The 21,133-nt window shown below is 33.3% G+C and overlaps 10 non-coding genes across 10 annotated transcripts; all 10 read right to left on the bottom strand.

Moving 5' to 3' along the window:
* Positions 1-1,105: 1,105 nt before the first annotated feature.
* On the bottom strand, positions 1,106-1,177 carry TRNAW-CCA (transfer RNA tryptophan (anticodon CCA)). The gene has a single exon. It is a non-coding gene; the product is annotated as a tRNA-Trp (tRNA).
* An 807-nt stretch (positions 1,178-1,984) lies between these two features.
* On the bottom strand, positions 1,985-2,056 carry TRNAW-CCA (transfer RNA tryptophan (anticodon CCA)). The gene has a single exon. It is a non-coding gene; the product is annotated as a tRNA-Trp (tRNA).
* Positions 2,057-7,829: 5,773 nt separating this feature from the next.
* On the bottom strand, positions 7,830-7,901 carry TRNAW-CCA (transfer RNA tryptophan (anticodon CCA)). Its single transcript has one exon. It is a non-coding gene; the product is annotated as a tRNA-Trp (tRNA).
* Positions 7,902-10,469: 2,568 nt separating this feature from the next.
* On the bottom strand, positions 10,470-10,541 carry TRNAW-CCA (transfer RNA tryptophan (anticodon CCA)). Its single transcript has one exon. It is a non-coding gene; the product is annotated as a tRNA-Trp (tRNA).
* A 3,105-nt stretch (positions 10,542-13,646) lies between these two features.
* TRNAW-CCA (transfer RNA tryptophan (anticodon CCA)) lies at positions 13,647-13,718 on the bottom strand. Its single transcript has one exon. It is a non-coding gene; the product is annotated as a tRNA-Trp (tRNA).
* A 1,692-nt stretch (positions 13,719-15,410) lies between these two features.
* TRNAW-CCA (transfer RNA tryptophan (anticodon CCA)) lies at positions 15,411-15,482 on the bottom strand. Its single transcript has one exon. It is a non-coding gene; the product is annotated as a tRNA-Trp (tRNA).
* Positions 15,483-16,295: 813 nt separating this feature from the next.
* On the bottom strand, positions 16,296-16,367 carry TRNAW-CCA (transfer RNA tryptophan (anticodon CCA)). Its single transcript has one exon. It is a non-coding gene; the product is annotated as a tRNA-Trp (tRNA).
* Positions 16,368-17,892: 1,525 nt separating this feature from the next.
* TRNAW-CCA (transfer RNA tryptophan (anticodon CCA)) lies at positions 17,893-17,964 on the bottom strand. The gene has a single exon. It is a non-coding gene; the product is annotated as a tRNA-Trp (tRNA).
* A 1,693-nt stretch (positions 17,965-19,657) lies between these two features.
* TRNAW-CCA (transfer RNA tryptophan (anticodon CCA)) lies at positions 19,658-19,729 on the bottom strand. Its single transcript has one exon. It is a non-coding gene; the product is annotated as a tRNA-Trp (tRNA).
* Positions 19,730-20,542: 813 nt separating this feature from the next.
* On the bottom strand, positions 20,543-20,614 carry TRNAW-CCA (transfer RNA tryptophan (anticodon CCA)). Its single transcript has one exon. It is a non-coding gene; the product is annotated as a tRNA-Trp (tRNA).
* Between the last annotated feature and the right edge of the window lie 519 nt (positions 20,615-21,133).

Below are 21,133 nucleotides of genomic sequence, written 5' to 3'. Positions count from 1 at the left end.
GTTTTAAGTGGTGGTTCTTATCCAATTCACCATGTCTGATGTGATTGTTATGATGAAGTGTTGATGGATGTTCCTTCAAACGACACCAATGATCTTGTGTGGATCAGATTTACTCATGTGGGTGATAAGTGTCCTAGATCTGTGGGTGAATTATGAGAATTCACTACCATACTCTAAGTTCGGTATGGTTTTCATAGGAATGTGAGGATGAGTGGGTGGGCATGTAGTACCTGCAAACCCTCTGATGCCCAAGCCAATGATCGTCGATAATGAGATGTATTATTCCCTTTGTCTCATAAAAAGTGTCTCATTTGCACTTTCTATATATCTCAAAATAAATGTCTCTTTAGAATACCAATACAATATTTATTCTTTTTTCGATTGATATACCCTTATTTACTAACTTTCACACTTTTCAACTACTCCACTTATTAATAAATAAGGGTATTTTAGTAAATAATACTAATTTATCGTTAAAATAAACACATCTAATCATTTTCTTAAGAACCACACCAAGTTCAAATAAGACACTTATTATGAGACGAATGGAGTATTAAGGTAAAAGTGTTTGTACCTTGACTTGATGTCTTACTTCTCTTTTTCTTGTAAGGTCCTAGGGTTTGGGGAACCTAGAACCTCTTGCTCATAATAGCCGTCTGAAAAAGGACAATTGCTTGAATATTATTCGATTTATGATCAGATTGTTCTCATCCAATCACTTCTCTTGATCATATATATTCTCATATGGCAGGTCCATGTTTCTCCATGAGGTCTTAGAACCCTCCTTTGAACCATAGCTAAAAAGGATTCATCTTTGGTTTAACATCATCAACTTGATGTCTCAATGATCAACATAATAATTCTATTTACTCTTGATTAGACGGTCTATTGGCTTCTCAAAAAATTTTAGCCTTAAAAAAAATATTTGGATCGAGCCATGATTGTTTCTCGCTCTTGTGCCCAAGCTGAAACATATTTTTATCATGTATCAAACATTGATAAAATTGTGTTGATCTAATTATTTTCTTTTTCCTTAAGAGAAAATAGATGATGCACCGACAATGTAAATTAATTATTAAAAACTAACAAAGAAAAAAAATTGGAATGAACCTGACGTGAATCGAACACGCAACCTTCTGATATGGTGTCAGAAGCGCTACCGTTGCGCCACAGATCCATTTGATAACATTTGCATTTTCTATATGTCTCAAAATAAATGTCTCTTTAGAATACCAATACAATATTTATTCTTTTTTCGATTGATATACCCTTATTTACTAACTTTCACTCTTTTCAACTACTCCACTTATTAATAAATAAGGGTATTTTAGTAAATAATATTAATTTATCGTTAAAATAAACACATCTAATCATTTTCTTAAGAACCACACCAAGTTCAAATAAGACACTTATTATGAGACGAATGGAGTATTAAGGTAAAAGTGTGTGTACCTTGACTTGATGTCTTACTTCTCTTTTTCTTGTAAGGTCCTAGGGTTTTGGGAACCTAGAACCTCTTGCTCCTAATAGCCGTCTGAAAAAGGACAATTGGTTGAATATTATTCGATTTATGATCAGATTGTTCTCATCCAATCATTTCTCTTGATCACATATATTCTCATATGGCAGGTCCATGTTTCTCCATGAGGTCTTAGAACCCTCCATTGAACCATAGCTAAAAAGGATTCATCTTTGGTTTAACATCATCAACTTTTTGTCTCAATGATCAACACCATAATTCTCTTTACTCTTGATTAGAGGGTCTATTGGCTTCTCAAAAAATTTTAGCCTTAAAAAAAATATATTTGGATCGGGCCATGATTGTTTCTCGCTCTTGTGCCAAAGCTGAAACATATTTTATCATGAATCAAACATTGATAAAATTGTGTTGATCTAATTATTTTCTTTTTCCTTAAGGGAAAATAAATGATGCACCGACAATGTAAATTAATTATTAAAAATAAAAAAGAAAAAAAAATTGGAATGAACCTGACGTGAATCAAACACGCAACCTTCTGATTTGGAGTCAGACGCGCTACCATTGTGCCACAGATCCATTTGATAACATTTGTGTAACACCTCAAAATTTGCCCTCCTCTCTTGGGACTAGCATTAACATATTACATATCATTTTTAGGTCATTAGGCATTGCATATTGCATATCATGTGGTTACATTGTGCAAGTCATCCTCTCAAGTCTTGATCAGAAGATGAGAAAGTCAAAGTGCAAGCCTAGGGGTTTATTGACTGATCATGGGCCATCTGAGGATTGGGCTGTGAATTAGGGTTTCATGATTCTCAATGGACATTAATCTTCATTTTGATTGCAATGATACATCATCATCATCATGGTTTGATTTCATCAAATGTTGAAGTAGAATTCCTTGAGATTAGGGTTTTGACCACTGGTCAACCCTAATCAGTTGCATTGGGCCAGTCAGGGCATGATCAGGAGATGGGGTTTATGATGGCTATGGGGTTCATTATATGATTATATGGAGATTATTGAGGCTAGGGTTTCACCCTTGAGCCATTTCAGTTGAAGATTGGGGCTCAGATTGATCTATGCATTGCCAGATTCATCTATCAGTTGAAAAAGTCAATTGTGGTCAACTGTACATGATCTGATGGATTTGGAGGTGGAAATGAGTTGGATACACTTCATTCATGTTGGAACAAGTGTTATTTGACATCTCAAAGCTTAAGAATGAAGAAAATCAAGTCAGGACAAAAACTGCCAAAAATAGAAAGTGACTTGTAATGGATGTTTCCAAAAATGGAAAGTTTTTGACCTCAAGACCACGTGTCCAAGGAAGCTTCAAATGAAAAATTGTTCAACATGAAAGTTGTAGATCTTGTTCTCACCTTTCCAAAAAGTCCAAGAACTTGAAAATCCCATGTATGGTTGGAAAATTATGGCTCAGTGAATTTCAAAAATGACCCATAATCAGGAGGCCATAATTTCCACATGGTTTGTCCAAATTGCAAGTTCTTTATATGCACAAACTCCATTTGACATGTACTTTCATGGTGCATAATTGGATTTTCTCAAAAATGGCCAATGCAAAAAGTCAAATTTCAACTGGACAGTTAAAATGGACCAAGGGCAAAATTGTCCAACTTGTGAAATAATTGAAATTTTTGAGTGGGGATTTTTGCTACACCTCATGAATGGCATTTAAAAGTTGTGGGAATCATCATTTCATGGCAAAGGCTTGTGGTTTGAGAATTGGCCATTAAAATGAAATTGCAAAAATGGACAAAGTGGCATTACATAGTGAATTTGAAAATTACACATCCAATGAGAGTGAGGCAAGTGGCAACAGCTCACACATGGCATTTGGGAGTTGTGTGAGCTGTCAAAGAGGTGGCAATGAGCTGGCATATGAAATTCCAATTTTGCCCCTAAGCTTGAAATTAACATTTCACTAACAAATGTAATTTGGCTAATTACATGATTAAGTGATGATTAAGCTATCATATATATTCCAAAACACATTCTAATCATAACAGAAAATCATTTTCACCAAGAATCAGATCTCAAACTTTCCACATTCTCTCAATTTCCTCAAGAACACAAAACCTACAAACTCATCAAACTTCATCAATTTTGGATCAAACTTCGAATTTCTTTTTGGTTTGATCTTGATTCATCCTCATCATCAACTGTTTTTGGTCATTGAAGCACAAGGAGTGGTAAATCGTGACTGTTCAAAGAAGCATCATCAATGGCAAATCGGGATTGTGAGCATTAGGAGCTGTTTCAATCAAACATAATCACATCATTCAACTCCCTGAAGCATCCACTGCATCTGTTTGAGGAGAAGTAGCTCGAATTCCATCAAGAACATCACTGCCATACCAGGTTTCCAGATTTTCGAATAACATGATTTGATTGATTGTTATGTGTGTTCTATAGTTCATTGATTGTAGAGCATCGTGATGGTTTTAGATTTGTGAATGATGAACCATAGCTTAAGAAATCTTGAATTTAGGTTTCGTGTCAAAACCCTAACTCGTTCGATTTGAGAGACATAGCAACATTTAGGTTAAATCAAGGTGATATTTGGATTGTGCTTGGTGAGACGGTTCGAACGGTTATTCGCATGCGCATTTTGGTGATGATTTGGATTTCGAGTGTTCATGTGTGTTCTGGAAAAATCTGAAGCGAAAGTGATGAAGATTAGCTAGTTTGATCCAAAAATCTGTTTGAATTTTTGAATAACCTGTTTCCCGCTCCCGCCTCCATTATTTACAGTTATGCCATTACTAATTCTAATTAATTTAATAAATTCTTAAAAATTCATAATCATGTTAGAAAATTCATAAAAAATTGATAAAAAATCAGAAAAATATAGGAATTTTTGTGTTGACTTCCTTGTTGACTGTAGAATTTTTTTGACCTATTGGTGGAAGTTGTGCATGGTGGAAATTGTGTTTGCCCTAGGGTTCTTTAACATGTGCTATATTTTGATACATTCTACCAATTCCTTTGTGAAATTCTCATATTCTAAAATAAATGCCTGAAAATTTTTGTGGTAATTGTAGACTGGTTGATGTTTATTTCCATGTACACTTTGTGAATTTTTGATTCCTGGTTATTGAGTTATGAATTTTGGAACTTAGGTGTGACAATTTGTGTCACACCTCATTGTGTCAACTTGCTGGATTTATTTGAATGACCTAGGCTTGTTAGAATGGAATGAAATTTTGCATGATGGTTCATTAACATGTTAACATGCTATATGAATTTTTGTGGAATTTTATGTGGCATTTTCAATTTGATTGCTATTTTTCATCTCTGTTGGTCAATTGTGCAAGTTCATGTGACATAGGTTGGTAGATTTAATGTGAAATGCTCATATGGTATTGAATGTTCATGAAATTTGATATGCTTGTAATAGACACATGATAGAACATCCCTGTTTTGGTCCCATCCATTTCTTTATTGTTTTCATGGATTTATGAATTTTTGAAGTGGAAGCATGTGTTGATGTTGTGATTTGGAGCATGTAATTGTGTCTGTTTTTGTTGATTTTCATTGACATGGTTTCCTTTGCCCAATTAAGCTAAAATTTGACATGCTAGACCTTGAACATGTGCTGTTTAGGTATAATTTATTTGGGGATTTTTGGAACTGTTTTGATATGGAATTGAATGCAATAGTTGTGTTTGGATGTTTGGTACTTCATTTGAACTAGTTTGAATTGTTTTGTGCATGGAATGAATATAATGAATGATATGGACATGAGACTAATTGTGTTGGCTTTTGTTTGACATTAATTTGAGTTTGGTTAGAGATACCTTGCTGTTTAGGAATTTTTCTTGCCTTTGGACCGTAGGCTTGGCCTAGTGGTCTAGTTGCTAATGTTTGCTTGATTTTTCAGGATGAATAGCACAATGCACATGGAGAATGAATCAAGTTAAATGCAATTGATGTTGTTTGATGTTTGTACACTAACACAACTTTGTTTTGTAGGTTGTGGAGTTTGGGCTTGAGCTCATAGCTTGCCTGTGTTGTGCATTGGTTTGTATAGTCTGACTGATTAATACTTGCTGTTTATTTTTGTATGTCTGAGTACTAACTGTGTTTGACTGTTTCCAGGTACTTTTAGTTGCTCAGTTCCTTGTGAACTTTTGCTTTGCTTTGCTTAAGCAACTTGCATTGAGGTATAACTTCCTAACTTCATGTAGTCTGGAGACCCGGTCTGTTATTTGACCGGGCAAACTGTCTGAAGTCCTCCTTAAGAGGCAATGATTGTGGTTGTTTATTTTTCGTGCCAAGCAGGTGAAAGTCCTTTAAATAAGGCAATTGGTGGAAGGTAGGGATACGCAATCTATCCCCCACTATTCAGTTGAGTCTTCTCCTTGCTCCCATTACATGGTTGTAGCATTGAGATCATCAGCCCAAGATCTTGTGCAGTGCACATTGTGTCAGAGTCTCTGAGTATAGAAGGGTTCCCCCATTCTGGACCCATGCTCATTTGTCAGAAGCTCTCCCTGGTCAGGGATAAGAGCTGTGAGGTCTGATCCTCACTTCACCTTTCATCTGCTTCACCTTAGCCTCGTAATGGCAAGGTTAAGAGCAAACACAGCCCGTACAGATGACTTGCTGAGGCAGTCAAACCTATTGTGTGAGCCCACTTGTTTGGTTATAGTGCGTGCTATGTGGATATCTGTTTGAGATGCTTGTTCTCATTTGATGTATGCTTGAATTATTTTGTATGCTTGTATGCTTTCTTCTTTCCTGGATAGGAGTAGTTTGCTTATGCAAGTAGGATAGAAAACCAAACTTAGGGTAAACGATGCATGACAACACTAGGCTCGAGTCCAGCTCCCTAGTAGTGTGTCTTTCCCTGGTTTCTGGCTAGCAATTCAGTCCCTTTCAGGGGAACTACATCGCCCTGATCCTTGTTCCAGACGAGGTATGTAGGCAGGTGGTCGTGCGAGATCACTCCGGGCAACCTTTTTTCTTTTTTGTGTGCGTTTACTTGTTATCTGACTGTGTGTTTGGTTCGGATGCCGACGTAAGCCCAGTGATTGGCTGTCGGGCTCCACGTTTGCCGTTTGGAGTGTGTTTTGGTTCGGATGCTGACGTAATTCCATCGAGTGGTTGTCGGGCTCCATGTTTGCCACCCTTATCTGTTTGTGTGTTTTGTGTTGTTTGGCGTGCATAAGCCGAACTACAGTGGCTCTGATTCTCGTTCCAGACGAGATATGTAGGCATAAGGTGCGATACCTTATCGAGCTCGTTCCTCTTAACCCCACCTGCGTTCCCTGTGTGTGTGATGTTTAGCAACCTTTTCTTTTCTTAGGACGTGGATCCCGTCGAGTACGACGGACGTGAGGGGTGCTAATACCTTCCCCTTGCGTAACCGACTCCCTTACCCTTTCTCTTTGGTCGCAAGACCATTTCCTTTCCAGGTTTCTCTGAGCGTTTCCTTTCCCTACCTTGGGATAAATAACGCGCAGTGGCGGCTCTGTGTTGTGTTTTTATTTGAGCCTCGCCGGTTGATTTTTCGCAGGATGCGACAATTTGCACTTTCTATATGTCTCAAAATAAATGTCTCATTAGAATACCAATACAGAATTTTTTTTTCCGATTGATATACCCTTATTTATTAACTTTCACTCTTTTCAACTACTCCACTAATTAATAAGTAAGGGTATTTTAGTAAATAATATTACTTTATCGTTAAAATAAACACATCTAATCATTTTCTTAAGAAACTAACAAAGTTCAACTAAGACATTGATTATGAGATGAAGGGAGTATTTAGGTAAAACTGTGTGTACCTTGACTTGATTGCTTACTTCTCTTTTTCTTGTAATGTCCTAGGGTTTTGGGAACCTAGAACCTCTTGCTCATAATAGCCGTCTGAAAAAGGACAATTGGTTGAATATTATTCGATTTATGATCAAATTGTTCTCATCCAATCATTTCTCTTGATCATATATATTCTCATATGGCATGTCCATGTTTTTCCATGAGGTCTTAGAACCCTCCTTTGAACCATAGCTAAAAAGGATTCATCTTTGGTTTAACATCATTAACTTGATGTCTCAATAATCAACACCATAATTCTCTTTTCTCTTGATTAGACGGTCTATTGGCTTCTCAAAAAAATTTTGCCTTAAAAAAAATTATTTGGATCGAGCCATGATTGTTTCTCGCTCTTGTGCCCAAGCTGAAACATATTTTTTATCATGAATCAAACATTGATAAAATTGTGTTGATCTAATTACTTTCTTTTTCCTTAAGAGAAAATAGATGATGCACCGACAATGTAAATTAATTATTAAAAAATAACAAAGAAAAAAAATTGGAATGAACCTCACGTAAATCGAACACGCAACCTTCTGATCTGGAGTCAGACGCGCTACCATTGCGCCACAGATCCATTTGATAAAATTTGCACTTTCTATATGTCTCAAAATAAATGTCTCTTTAGAATACCAATACAATATTTATTCTTTTTTCGATTGATATACCCTTATTTATTAACTTTCACTCTTTTCAACTACTCCACTATTTAATAAATAAGGGTATTTTAGTAAATAATATTACTTTATCGTTAAAATAAACACATCTAATCATTTTCTTAAGAACCACACAAAGTTCAAATAAAACACTTATTATGAGACGAAGGGAGTATTAAGGTAAAAGTGTGTGTACCTTGACTTGATGTCTTACTTCTCTTTTTCTTGTGAGGTCCTAGGGTTTTGGGAACCTAGAACCTCTTGCTCATAATAGCCGTCTGTAAAAGGACAATTGCTTGAATATTATTCGATTTATGATCAGATTGTTCTCATCCAATCATTTCTCTTGATCATATATATTCTCATATGGCATGTCCATGTTTTTCCATGAGGCCTTAGAACTCTCCTTTGAACCATAGCTAAAAAGGATTCATCTTTGGTTTAACATCATCAACTAGATGTCTCAATGATCAACACAATAATTCTATTTACTCTTGATTAGACGGTCTATTGGCTTCTCAAAAAATTTTAGCCTTAAATAAAAAATATTTGGATCGAGCCATGATTGTTTCTCGCTCTTGTGCCCAAGCTGAAACATATTTTTATCATGAATCAAACATTGATAAAATTGTGTTGATCTAATTATTTTCTTTTTCCTTAAGAGAAAATAGATGATGCACCAACAATGTAAATTAATTATTAAAAAATAACAAAGAAAAAAAATTGGAATGAACCTAACGTGAATCGAACACGCAGCCTTCTGATCTAGAGTCAGAAGCGCTACCGTTGCACCACAGATCCATTTGATAACAATTGCACTTTCTATATGTCTCAAAATAAATGTCTCTTTAGAATACCAATACAATATTTATTCTTTTTTCGATTGATATACCCTTATTTATTATCTTTCACTCTTTTCAACTACTCCACTTATTAATAAATAAGAGTATTTTAGTAAATAATATTACTTTATCGTTAAAATAAACATATCTAATCATTTTCCTAAGAACCACACAAAGTTCAAATAAGACCTTTATTATGATACGAAGGCAGTATTAAGGTAAAAGTGTGTGTACCTTGACTTGATGTCTTACTTCTCTTTTTCTTGTAAGGTCCTAAGGTTTTGGGAACCTAGAACCTCTTGCTCATAATAGCCGTCTGAAAAAGGACAATTGCTTGAATATTATTCGATTTATGATCAGATTGTTCTCATCAAATCATTTCTCTTGATCATATATATTCTCATATGGCATGTCCATGTTTTTCCATGAGGTTTTAGAACCCTCTTTTGAACCATAGCTATAAAGGATTCATCTTTGGTTTAACATCATCAACTTGATGTCTCAATGATCAACACCATAATTCTCTTTACTCTTGATTAGACGGTCTATTGGCTTCTCAAAAAATTTTAGCCTTAAAAAAATATATATTTGGATCGAGCCATGATTGTTTCTCGCTCTTGTGCCCAAGCTGAAACATATTTTTATCATGAATCAAACATTGATAAAATTGTGTTGATCGAATTATTTTATTTTTCCTTAAGAGAAAATAGATGATGCACCGACAATGTAAATTAATTATTAAAAAATAACAAAGAAAAAAAACTGGAATGAATCTAACGTGAATCGAACACGCAAGCTTCTGATCTAGAGTAAGTCGCGCTACCGTTGCGCCACAGATCCATTTGATAATGTTTGCACTTTCTATATGTCTCAAAATAAATGTCTCTTTAGAATACCAACACAATATTTATTCTTTTTTCGATTGATATACCCTTATTTATTAACTTTCACTCTTTTCAACTACTCCACTTATTAATAAATAAGGGTATTTTCGTAAATAATATTACTTTATCGTTAAAATAAACACATCTAACCATTTTCTAAAGAACCACACAAAGTTCAAATAAGACACTTATTATGAGACGAAGGGAGTATTAAGGTAAAAGTGTGTGTACCTTGACTTGATGTCTTACTTCTCTTTTTCTTGTAAGGTCCTAGGGTTTTGGGAACCTAGAACCTCTTGCTTATAATAGCCGTTTGAAAAAGGACAATTGGTTGAGTATTATTCGATTTATGATCAGATTGTTCTCATCCAATCATTTCTCTTGATCATATATATTCTCATATGGCATGTCCATGTTTTTCCATGAGGTCTTAGAACCCTCCTTTGAACCATAGCTAAAAAGGATTCATCTTTGGTTTAACATCATCAACTTGATGTCTCATGATCAACACCATAATTCTCTTTACTCTTGATTAGACGGCCTATTGGCTTCTCAAAAAATTTTAGCCTTAAAAAAAATATATTTGGATCGAGCCATGATTGTTTCTCGCTCTTGTGCCCAAGCTGAAACATATTTTTATCATGAATCAAACATTGATAAAATTGTGTTGATCTAATTATTTTCTTTTTCCTTAAGAGAAAATAGATGATGCACCGATAATATAAATTAATTATTAAAAAAAAACAAAGAAAAAAAATTTGAATGAACCTGACGTAAATCGAACATGCAACCTTCTGATTTGGAGTCAGACGCGCTACCGTTGCGCCACAGATCCATTTGATAACATTTGCACTTTCTATATGTCTCAAAATAAATGTCTCTTTAGAATACCAATATAATATTTATTCTTTTTTCGATTGATATACCCTTATTTATTAATTTTCACTATTTTCAACTACTCCACTTATTAATAAATAAGGGTATTTTAGTAAATAATATTACTTTATCTTTAAAATAAACACATATAATCATTTTCTTTAGAACCACACAAAGTTTAAATAAGACACTTATTATGAGACGAAAGGAGTATTAAGGTAAACGTGTGTGTACCTTGACTTGATGTCTTACTTCTCTTTTTCTTGTAAGATCCTAGGGTTTTGGGAACCTAGAACCTCTTGCTCATAATAGCCGTCTGAAAAAGGACAATTGCTTGAATATTATTCGATTTATGATCAGATTGTTCTCATCCAATCATTTCTCTTGATCATATATATTCTCATATGGTATGTCCATGTTTTTCCATGAGGTCTTAGAACTCTCCTTTGAACCATAGCTAAAAAGGATTCATCTTTGGTTTAACATCACCAACAAGACGTCTCAATGATCAACACAATAATTCTATTTATTCTTGATTAGACGGTCTATTGGCTTCTCAAAAAATTTTAGCCTTAAAAAAAAAATATTTGGATCGAGCCATGATTGTTTCTCGCTCTTGTGCCCAAGCTGAAACATATTTTTATCATGAATCAAACATTGATAAAATTGTGTTGATCTAATTACTTTCTTTTTCCTTAAGAGAAAATAGATGATGCACCGACAATGTAAATTAATTATTAAAAAATAACAAAGAAAAAAAATGGAATGAACCTAACGTGAATCGAACACGCAACATTTTGATCTGGAGTCAGAAGTGCTACCGTTGAGCCACAGATCCATTTGATAACATTTGCACTTTCTATATGTCTCAAAATAAATGTCTCTTTAGAATACCAATATAATATTTATTCTTTTTTCGATTGATATACCCTTATTTATTAACTTTCACTCTTTTCAACTACTCCACTATTTAATAAATAAGGGTATTTTAGTAAATAATATTACTTTATCGTTAAAATAAACACATCTAATCATTTTCTTAAGAACCACACAAAGTTCAAATAAGACCCTTATTATGAGACGAAGGGAGTATTAAGGTAAAAGTGTGTGTACCTTGACTTGATGTCTTACTTCTCTTTTTCTTGTAAGGTCCTAAGGTTTTGGGAACCTAGAACCTCTTGCTCATAATAGCCGTCTGAAAAAGGACAATTGCTTGAATATTATTTGATTTATGATCAGATTGTTCTCATCAAATCATTTCTCTTGATCATATATATTCTCATATGGCATGTCCATGTTTTTCCATGAGGTTTTAGAACCATCCTTTGAACAATAGCTAAAAAGGATTCATCTTTGGTTTAACATCATCAACTTGATGTCTCAATGATCAACACCATAATTCTCTTTACTCTTGATTAGACAGTCTATTGGCTTCTCAAAAAATTTTAGCCTTAAAAAATATATATATTTGGATCGAGCCATGATTGTTTCTCGCTCTTGTGCCCAAGCTGAAACATATTTTTATCATGAATCAAACATTGATAAAATTGTGTTGATCTAATTATTTTCTTTTTCCTTAAGAGAAAATAGATGATGCACCGACAATGTAAATTAATTATTAAAAAATAACAAAGAAAAAAAATTGGAAAGAACCTGACGTAAATCGAACATGCAACCTTCTGATCTGGAGTCAGACGCGCTACCGTTGCGCCACAGATCCATTTGATAACATTTGCACTTTCTATATGTCTCAAAATAAATGTCTCTTTCGAATACCAATACAATATTTATTCTTTTTTCGATTGATATACCCTTATTTATTAATTTTCACTCTTTTCAACTACTCCACTTATTAATAAATAAGGGTATTTTAGTAAATAATATTACTTTATCGTTAAAATAAACACATCTAATCATTTTCTTTAGAACCACAAAAAGGTTAAATAAGACACTTATTATGAGACGAAGGGAGTATTAAGGTAAACATGTGTGTACCTTGACTTGATGTCTTACTTCTCTTTTTCTTGTAAGGTCCTAGGGGTTTGGGAACCTAGAACCTCTTGCTCATAATAGCCATCTGAAAAAGGACAATTGCTTGAATATTATTCGATTTATGATCAGATTGTTCTCATCCAATCATTTCTCTTGATCATATATATTCTCATATGGCAGGTCAATTGTAATGAACCTGACATGAATCGAACACACAACCTTCTAATCTGGAGTCAAACCCACTACCATTGCGCCACAGATCCATTTGATAACATTTGCACTTTGTATATTTCTCAAAATAAATGTCTCTTTAGAATACCAATACAATATTTATTCCTTTTTCGATTGATATACCCTTATTTATTAACTTTCACTCTTTTCAACTACTCCACTTATTAATAAATAAGGGTATTTTAGTAAATAATATTACTTTATCGTTAAATTAAATAGATCTAATCATTTTCTTAAGAACCACACAAAGTTCAAATAAGACACTTATTATGAGACGAAGGGAGTATTAAGGTAAAAGTGTGTGTACCTTGACTTGATTTCTTACTTCTCTTTTTCTTGTAAGGTCCTAGGGTTTTGGGAACCTAGAACCTCTTGCTCATAATAGCCTTCTGAAAAAGGACAATTGCTTGAATATTATTCGATTTATGATCAGATTGTTCTCATCCAATCATTTCTCTTGATCATATATATTCTCATATGGCAGGTCCATGTTTCTCCATGAGGTCTTAGAACCCTCCTTTGAACCATAGCTAAAAAGGATTCAGCTTTGGTTTAACATCATCAACTTGATGTCTCAATGATCAACACCATAATTCTCTTTACTCTTGATTAGACGGTCTATTGGCTTCTCAAAAACTTTTAGCCTTAAAAAAAATATATTTGGATCGGGCCATGATTGTTTCTCGCTCTTGTGCCCAAGCTGAAACATATTTTTTATCATGAATCAAACATTGATAAAATTGTGTTGATCTAATTACTTTCTTTTTCCTTAAGAGAAAATAGATGATGCACCGACAATGTAAATTAATTATTAAAAAATAACAAAGAAAAAAAATTGGAATGAACCTGACGTGAATCGAATACGCAACCTTCTGATCTGGAGTCAGACGCGCTACCATTGAGCCACAGATCCATTTGATAACATTTGCACTTTGTATATGTCTCAAAATAAATGTCTCTTTAGTATACCAATACAATATTTATTCTTTTTTCGATTGATATACCCTTATTTATTAACTTTCACTCTTTTCAACTACTCAACTTATTAATAAATAAGGGTATTTTACTAAATAATATTACTTTATCGTTAAAATAAACAGATCTAATCATTTTCTTAAGAACCACACAAAGTTCAAATAAGACACTTATTATGAGACGAAGGGAGTATTAAGGTAAAAGTGTGTTTACCTTGACTTGATTTCTTACTTCTCTTTTTCTTGTAAGGTCCTAGGGTTTTGGGAACCTAGAACCTCTTGCTCATAATAGCCGTCTGAAAAAGGACAATTGCTTGAATATTATTCGATTTATGATCAGATTGTTCTCATCCAATCATTTCTCTTGATCATATATATTCTCATATGGCAGGTCCATGTTTCTCCATGAGGTCTTAGAACCCTCCTTTGAACCAGAGCTAAAAAGGATTCATCTTTGGTTTAACATCATCAACTTAATGTCTCAATGATCAACACCATAATTCTCTTTAGTCTTGATTTGACGGTCTATTGGCTTCTCAAAAAAATTTAGCCATAAAAAAAAATATATTTGGATCGAGCCATGATTGTTTCTCGCTCTTGTGCCCAAGCTGAAACATATTTTTTTATCATGAATCAAACATTGATAAAATTGTGTTGATCTAATTACTTTCTTTTTCCTTAAGAGAAAATAGATGATGCACCGACAATGTAAATTAATTATTAAAAAAAAACAAAGAAAAAAAATTGTAATGAACCTGACATGAATCGAACACACAACTTTCTAATCTGAAGTCAAACGCGCTACCATTGCGCCACAGATCCATTTGATAACATTTTCACTTTGTATATGTCTCAAAATAAATGTCTCTTTAGAATACCAATACAACATTTATTCTTTTTTCGATTGATATACCCTTATTTATTAACTTTCACTCTTTTCAACTATTCCACTTATTAATAAATAACGGTATTTTAGTAAATAATATTACTTTATCGTTAAAATAAACACATCTAATCATTTTCATAAGAACCACACAAAGTTCAAATAAGACACTTATTATGAGACGAAGGGAATACTAAGGTAAAAGTGTGTGTACCTTGACTTTATGTCTTACTTCTCTTTTTCTTGTAAGGTCCTAGGGTTTTGGGAACCTAGAACCTCTTGCTCATAATAGCCGTCTGAAAAAGGACAATTGCTTGAATATTATTCGATTTATGATCAGATTGTTCTCATCCAATCATTTCTCTTGATCATATATATTCTCATATGGCAGGTCCATGTTTCTCCATGAGGTCTTAGAACCCTTCTTTGAACCAGAGCTAAAAAGGATTCATCTTTGGTTTAACGTCATCAACTTGATGTCTCAATGATCAACACCATAATTCTCTTTACTCTTGATTAGACGGTCTATTGGCTTCTCAAAAACTTTTAGCCTTAAAAAAAAAATATTTGGATCGGGCCATGATTGTTTCTCGCTCTTGTGCCCAAGCTGAAACATATTTTTTATCATGAATCAAACATTGATAAAATTGTGTTGATCTAATTACTTTCTTTTTCCTTAAGAGAAAATAGAAGATGCACCGAAAATGTAAATTAATTATTAAAAAATAACAAAGAAAAAAAATTGGAATGAACCTGACATGAATCGAACACGCAACCTTCTGATCTGGAGTCAGACGCGCTACCATTGCGCCACAGATCCATTTGGTAACATTTGCACTTTGTATATGTCTCAAAATAAATGTCTCTTTAGAATACCAATACAATATTTATTCTTTTTTCGATTGATATACCCTTATTTATTAACTTTCACTCTTTTCAACTACTAAACTTATTAATAAATAAGGGTATTTTAGTAAATAATATTACTTTATCGTTAAAATAAACACATCTAATCATTTTCTTAAGAGCCACACAAAGTTAAAATAAGAGACTTATTATGAGACGAAGGGAGTATTAAGGTAAAACTGTGTGTACCTTGACTTGATGTCTTACTTCTCTTTTTTGTTTGTAAGGTCCTAGGGTTTTGGGAACCTAGAACCTCTTGCTCATAATAGCCGTCTGAAAAAGGACAATTGCTTGAATATTATTCGATTTATGATCAGATTGTTCTCATCCAATCATTTCTCTTGATCATATATATTCTCATATTGCAGGTCCATGTTTCTCCATGAGGTCTTAGAACCCTTCTTTGAACCAGAGCTAAAAAGGATTCATCTTTGGTTTAACGTCATCAACTTGATGTCTCAATGATCAACACCATAATTCTCTTTACTCTTGATTAGACGGTCTATTGGCTTCTCAAAAACTTTTAGCCTTAAAAAAAAATATATTTGGATCGGGCCATGATTGTTTCTCGCTCTTGTGCCCAAGCTGAAACATATTTTTTTATCATGAATCAAACATTGATAAAATTGTGTTGATCTAATTACTTTCTTTTTCCTTAAGATAAAATAGATGATGCACCGACAATGTAAATTAATTATTAAAAAATAACAAAGAAAAAAAATTGGAATGAACCTGACGTGAATCGAACACGCAACCTTCTGATCTGGAGTCAGACGCGCTACCATTGCGCTACAGATCCATTTGATAACATTTGCACTTTGTATATGTCTCAAAATAAATGTCTCTTTAGAATACCAATACAATATTTATTCTTTTTTCGATTGATATACCCTTATTTATTAACTTTCACTCTTTTCAACTACTCCAGTTATTAATAAATAAGGGTATTTTAGTAAATAATATTACTTTATTGTTAAAATAAACAGATCTAATCATTTTCTTAAGAACCACACAAAGTTCAAATAAGACACTTATTATGAGACGAAGGGAGTATTAAGGTAAAAGTGTGTGTACCTTGACTTGATGTCTTACTTCTCTTTTTCTTGTAAGGTCCTAAGGTTTTGGGAACCTAGAACCTCTTGCTCATAATAGCCGTCTGAAAAAGGACAATTGCTTGAATATTATTCGATTTATGATCAGATTGTTCTCATCCAATCATTTCTCTTGATCATATATATTCTCATATGGCAGGTCCATGTTTCTCCATGAGGTCTTAGAACCCTCCTTTGAACCAGAGCTAAAAAGGATTCACCTTTGGTTTAACGTCATCAACTTGATGTATCAATGATCAACACCATAACTCTCTTTACTCTTGATTAGACGGTCTATTGGGTTCTCAAAAACTTTTAGCCTAAAAAAAATATATTTGGATCGGGCCATGATTGTTTCTCGCTTGAATCGAACACGCAACCTTCTGATCTGGAGTCAAACGCGCTACCATTGCACCACAGATCCATTTGATAACATTTGCACTTTGTATATGTCTCAAAATAAATGTCTCTTTAGAATACCAATACAATATTTATTCCTTTTTCGATTGATATACCCTTATTTATTAACTTTCACTCTTTTCAACTACTCCACTTATTAATAAATAAGGGTATTTTAGTAAATAATATTACTTTATCGTTAAAATAAATAGATCTAATCATTTTCTTAAGAACCACACAAAGTTCAAATAAGACACTTATTATGAGACGAAGGGAGTATTAAGGTAAAAGTGTGTGTACCTTGACTTGATTTCTTACTTCTCTTTTTCTTGTAAGGTCCTAGGGTTTTGGGAACCTAGAACCTCTTGCTCATAATAGCCTTCTGAAAAAGGACAATTGCTTGAATATTATTCGATTTATGATCAGATTGTTCTCATCCAATCATTTCTCTTGATCATATATATTCTCATATGGCAGGTCCATGTTTCTCCATGAGGTCTTAGAACCCTCCTTTGAACCATAGCTAAAAAGGATTCAGCTTTGGTTTAACATCATCAACTTGATGTCTCAATGATCAACACCATAATTCTCTTTACTCTTGATTAGACGGTCTATTGGCTTCTCAAAAACTTTTAGCCTTAAAAAAAATATATTTGGATCGGGCCATGATTGTTTCTCGCTCTTGTGCCCAAGCTGAAACATATTTTTTATCATGAATCAAACATTGATAAAATTGTGTTGATCTAATTACTTTCTTTTTCCTTAAGAGAAAATAGATGATGCACCGACAATGTAAATTAATTATTAAAAAATAACAAAGAAAAAAAATTGGAATGAACCTGACGTGAATCGAATACGCAACCTTCTGATCTGGAGTCAGACGCGCTACCATTGAGCCACAGATCCATTTGATAACATTTGCACTTTGTATATGTCTCAAAATAAATGTCTCTTTAGTATACCAATACAATATTTATTCTTTTTTCGATTGATATACCCTTATTTATTAACTTTCACTCTTTTCAACTACTCAACTTATTAATAAATAAGGGTATTTTACTAAATAATATTACTTTATCGTTAAAATAAACAGATCTAATCATTTTCTTAAGAACCACACAAAGTTCAAATAAGACACTTATTATGAGACGAAGGGAGTATTAAGGTAAAAGTGTGTTTACCTTGACTTGATTTCTTACTTCTCTTTTTCTTGTAAGGTCCTAGGGTTTTGGGAACCTAGAACCTCTTGCTCATAATAGCCGTCTGAAAAAGGACAATTGCTTGAATATTATTCGATTTATGATCAGATTGTTCTCATCCAATCATTTCTCTTGATCATATATATTCTCATATGGCAGGTCCATGTTTCTCCATGAGGTCTTAGAACCCTCCTTTGAACCAGAGCTAAAAAGGATTCATCTTTGGTTTAACATCATCAACTTGATGTCTCAATGATCAACACCATAATTCTCTTTAGTCTTGATTAGACGGTCTATTGGCTTCTCAAAAAAATTTAGCCTTAAAAAAAATATATATTTGGATCGAGCCATGATTGTTTCTCGCTCTTGTGCCCAAGCTGAAACATATTTTTTTATCATGAATCAAACATTGATAAAATTGTGTTGATCTAATTACTTTCTTTTTCCTTAAGAGAAAATAGATGATGCACCGACAATGTAAATTAATTATTAAAAAAAAACAAAGAAAAAAAATTGTAATGAACCTGACATGAATCGAACACACAACTTTCTAATCTGGAGTCAAACGCGCTACCATTGCGCCACAGATCCATTTGATAACATTTTCACTTTGTATATGTCTCAAAATAAATGTCTCTTTAGAATACCAATACAACATTTATTCTTTTTTCGATTGATATACCCTTATTTATTAACTTTCACTCTTTTCAACTATTCCACTTATTAATAAATAACGGTATTTTAGTAAATAATATTACTTTATCGTTAAAATAAACACATCTAATCATTTTCATAAGAACCACACAAAGTTCAAATAAGACACTTATTATGAGACGAAGGGAGTACTAAGGTAAAAGTGTGTGTACCTTGACTTTATGTCTTACTTCTCTTTTTCTTGTAAGGTCCTAGGGTTTTGGGAACCTAGAACCTCTTGCTCATAATAGCCGTCTGAAAAAGGACAATTGCTTGAATATTATTCGATTTATGATCAGATTGTTCTCATCCAATCATTTCTCTTGATCATATATATTCTCATATGGCAGGTCCATGTTTCTCCATGAGGTCTTAGAACCCTTCTTTGAACCAGAGCTAAAAAGGATTCATCTTTGGTTTAACGTCATCAACTTGATGTCTCAATGATCAACACCATAATTCTCTTTACTCTTGATTAGACGGTCTATTGGCTTCTCAAAAACTTTTAGCCTTAAAAAAAAAATATTTGGATCGGGCCATGATTGTTTCTCGCTCTTGTGCCCAAGCTGAAACATATTTTTTATCATGAATCAAACATTGATAAAATTGTGTTGATCTAATTACTTTCTTTTTCCTTAAGAGAAAATAGATGATGCACCCAAAATGCAAATTAATTATTAAAAAATAACAAAGAAAAAAATTTGGAATGAACCTGACGTGAATCGAACACGCAACCTTCTGATCTGGAGTCAGACGCGCTACCATTGCGCCACAGATCCATTTGGTAACATTTGCACTTTGTATATGTCTCAAAATAAATGTCTCTTTAGAATACCAATACAATATTTATTCTTTTTTCGATTGATATACCCTTATTTATTAACTTTCACTCTTTTCAACTACTAAACTTATTAATAAATAAGGGTATTTTAGTAAATAATATTACTTTATCGTTAAAATAAACACATCTAATCATTTTCTTAAGAGCCACACAAAGTTAAAATAAGAGACTTATTATGAGACGAAGGGAGTATTAAGGTAAAACTGTGTGTACCTTGACTTGATGTCTTACTTCTCTTTTTTGTTTGTAAGGTCCTAGGGTTTTGGGAACCTAGAACCTCTTGCTCATAATAGCCGTCTGAAAAAGGACAATTGCTTGAATATTATTCGATTTATGATCAGATTGTTCTCATCCAATCATTTCTCTTGATCATATATATTCTCATATTGCAGGTCCATGTTTCTCCATGAGGTCTTAGAACCCTTCTTTGAACCAGAGCTAAAAAGGATTCATCTTTGGTTTAACGTCATCAACTTGATGTCTCAATGATCAACACCATAATTCTCTTTACTCTTGATTAGACGATCTATTGGCTTCTCAAAAACTTTTAGCCTTAAAAAAAAATATATTTGGATCGGGCCATGATTGTTTCTCGCTCTTGTGCCCAAGCTGAAACATATTTTTTTATCATGAATCAAACATTGATAAAATTGTGTTGATCTAATTACTTTCTTTTTCCTTAAGATAAAATAGATGATGCACCGACAATGAAAATTAATTATTAAAAAATAACAAAGAAAAAAAATTGGAATGAACCTGATGTGAATCGAACACGCAACCTTCTGATCTGGAGTCAGACGCGCTACCATTGCGCCACAAATCCATTTGATAACATTTGCACTTTGTATATGTCTCAAAATAAATGTCTCTTTAGAATACCAATACAATATTTATTCTTTTTTCGATTGATATACCCTTATTTATTAACTTTCACTCTTTTCAACTACTCCAGTTATTAATAAATAAGGGTATTTTAGTAAATAATATTACTTTATTGTTAAAATAAACAGATCTAATCATTTTCTTAAGAACCACACAAAGTTCAAATAAGACACTTATTATGAGACGAAGGGAGTATTAAGGTAAAAGTGTGTGTACCTTGACTTGATGTCTTACTTCTCTTTTTCTTGTAAGGTCCTAGGGTTTTGGGAACCTAGAACCTCTTGCTCATAATAGCCGTCTGAAAAAGGACAATTGCTTGAATATTATTCGATTTATGATCAGATTGTTCTCATCCAATCATTTCTCTTGATCATATATATTCTCATATGGCAGGTCCATGTTTCTCCATGAGGTCTTAGAACCCTCCTTTGAACCAGAGCTAAAAAGGATTCATCTTTGG

The sequence above is a fragment of the Lathyrus oleraceus genome, chromosome 4 (assembly GCF_024323335.1).
Source record: "Lathyrus oleraceus cultivar Zhongwan6 chromosome 4, CAAS_Psat_ZW6_1.0, whole genome shotgun sequence".
NCBI lineage: Eukaryota > Viridiplantae > Streptophyta > Magnoliopsida > Fabales > Fabaceae > Lathyrus > Lathyrus oleraceus.
This window is presented reverse-complemented; position numbering and strand designations above follow the sequence as displayed.